Raw genomic sequence first — 2,997 nt, 5'->3', positions numbered from 1 at the left:
CTTAAAACTCTTGTTAAACCCTATGATTGTACTTAAAACTCTTGTTAAACCCTATGATTGTACTTAAAACTCTTGTTAAACCCTATGATTTCACTTAAAACTCTTGTTAAACCCTATGATTTCACTTAAAACTCTTGTTAAACCCTATGATTTCACTTAAAACTCTTGTTAGCTCACACGATTCGACGCAATGAATTGTTTTTCAGGCAAAATATCTATATAAATTGACCTTTGCCAACGTTTTATGAAATAATAAAAACTTTAAAATTCGAGGTTCAATCCGTTTCGCGGGAACAACGTAGGTACATTCAAAACAAAGTTTGTACCAGTTTTGTCAAACAGTATTTTTCTAATAACAATAGATAGCCTTGACCTTGAACAGAGTGTGTCAGTAATCAATTAGTAACCATAGTAATCGTCTAAACATCTTTACGTAATTGTAAAAAGGTGACCTTGACCTTTGAAGTAACTTATATACCATTTCGCACTAAATGAAAAAAACAAAAAATAAAACAAGATGACTGTGACCTTCGTCATATGTTAATATTAATACTGGTCAGTTTTATTTCGTGATAAGCGCATGAACAATTACAAAAGTCACCCTTGACCTGTGACCTTTTTATTACTTTCATATATCTTGCTAATACTACTACTGCTTTATTTCTTGATAGGCTTACTGTGTAGGGATGGGTCTATGAAAAATTAGCTTTGACCTCTGACCTAACCTTCTTATTACTTTCGTATGTATACCTTTATCAGTTCACATAGGACTGAATAAAGGACTCGACTAATATGTATATACGGATACGCAAATATAACAAGAAAATTTATCAAACAGCTTGTCAAATATTAATCTTTTATTCCAATTACCACTTTGTGACTGTTTGTTGACTTGTGAGATATATATGTGTGTATAACTTCGCAGTGATGTATATTGATTTATTGATGTAGAAGTTCAATCAGTCCCGTATTATCGTTCAGATAAATACTTAACATTAAGGTTTCCTTTTTTGTATTTCTAAAACTATTAACAGGAAAGTTGTAAGCTAAATTTTGTGACAATAACTGCCACGTTATTGTTATATAGGAAACATCAGTGACGTCATGAAAAAAAATGTTTGAATGTTGGTTACTCGGGAGACTAGGAAATCAGAAATAAACAAATCGTAACCAAAACTAGCGGGTGTAAACCACCCTTCTTCAGAGATGGTGTAGGCCAGGTGGTTAGGACGCTCGGTTCGAATCCCCGTCACACCAAACATGCTCGCCCTTTCAGCCGTGGGGGCGTTATAATGTGACGGTCAATCCCACTCACTATTCGTTGGTAAAAGAGTAGCCCAAGAGTTGGCGGTGGGTGGTGATGACTAGCTGCCTTCCCTCTAGTCTTACACTGCTAAATTAGGGACGGCTAACGCAGATAGCCCTCGTGTAGCTTTGCGCGAAATTCAAAACCAACCAATCAGAGATGGTTTATCTAGGTGTTCTTCTCCATCTGTTAGTTATGTCTTTGGACAATATCGAATTGTATATTGTTTTCCATAGCCTTACAATAACACAAACATTCTTATTCGAATCAAAAATCAATTATTGTTGGAGTGAATAATACTGAAGACATTTGGTTTTGATGAGGGATTACTGAAAACCTGGAATATTGGTGGTCCGAATCAACCATCGTGGTAAATGTTTCTAACAAGAACACGATAAGAGGCGAGGAATGTAAAAAAAACAGCAACTTGCATCTGTTGAGTATATTTTCATGATCTTCTAACATCAGATAAGATTCTCCAAATTCTTCTCCCATTGAGCACATTCTCTCGAATGTTCGTTTTACACGAATATTTTTTTTTTCGCCATTAGGAGTTCGTGAATAGAGATTGTCGTCTTACAGCCTGTAATGATAACACCTTATACATAACTGAACATGTGTGGAGTTTTTTTGTTTTTTATAAAGCTGTAATCACATGTTAGTGCGTGGTTCTTCTCACCCGGGTACTGTACGTGATCGGCAGCCGGAAGTCACGCAAGAATGTGAAAGATACCCTTACTGTGAGGAACCGTGAATACTGCGTTGTTCTTATTGTACTTGTGTAATACTAGATATCATTAGACGTAGAAAAATGGAGAACGCGGACCTCTTGGAGTGGCTACTTAAATTATCTTTTAATCACTTAAAGGTAGTACATCCAGGACAGTTCTTCTCGTATATAAAGTAGCGTGTATTCATGCGCGGATGTAACTGTTGAAATGTATTAAAGTAGCGTGTATTCATGCACGGATGTAACTGTTGAAATGTATTAAAGTAGCGTGTATTCATGTACGGATGTAACTGTTGAAATGTATTAAAATAGCATGTATTCATGCACGGGTGTAACTGTTGAAATGTATTAAAATAGCATGTATTCATGCACGGATGTAACTGTTGAAATGTATTAAAGTAGCGTGTATTCATGCGCGGATGTAACTGTTGAAATGTATTAAAGTAGCGTGTATTCATGTACGGATGTAACTGTTGAAATGTATTAAAGTAGCGTGTATTCATGTATAATTTCAATTTTATAGGCTTGCACACTTTTTTTCACGTTTCGTTTGCTGCCGATTATATTGTAACTACAGAATCTATAACGTATGCTAACCCTAAAAACACGTTCGTTAGATCGACAATAGTGTGTTGTTTACTGAACAACACGTTCGTTCGATGGGCAACAATGTATTGTTTACTGAACAACACGTTCGTTAGATGGGCAACATGTATTTTTTACTGAACAACACGTTCGTTAGATGGGCAGCAATGTATTGTTTACTGAACAACACGTTCGTTAGATCGACAACAATGTGTTATTTGCTAAAACACCTTCATTAGGTCGGCAGCAATATGTTCGTTAGATTGGTAACAATGTGTTGATTATTGAACATGTCCGTTATATTGGTAACGATGTGTTGATTATTGAATTATTTAATAATGTTTTTTGGGATGAAATCGTCACATTTTTATTTTTT

The sequence above is a fragment of the Limulus polyphemus genome, unplaced genomic scaffold (genome assembly GCF_000517525.1).
Source record: "Limulus polyphemus unplaced genomic scaffold, Limulus_polyphemus-2.1.2 Scaffold5442, whole genome shotgun sequence".
Taxonomy (NCBI): Eukaryota; Metazoa; Arthropoda; class Merostomata; order Xiphosura; family Limulidae; genus Limulus; species Limulus polyphemus.
The sequence above is the reverse complement of the archived record's forward strand: the minus strand, read 5'-3'. Positions refer to the sequence as shown.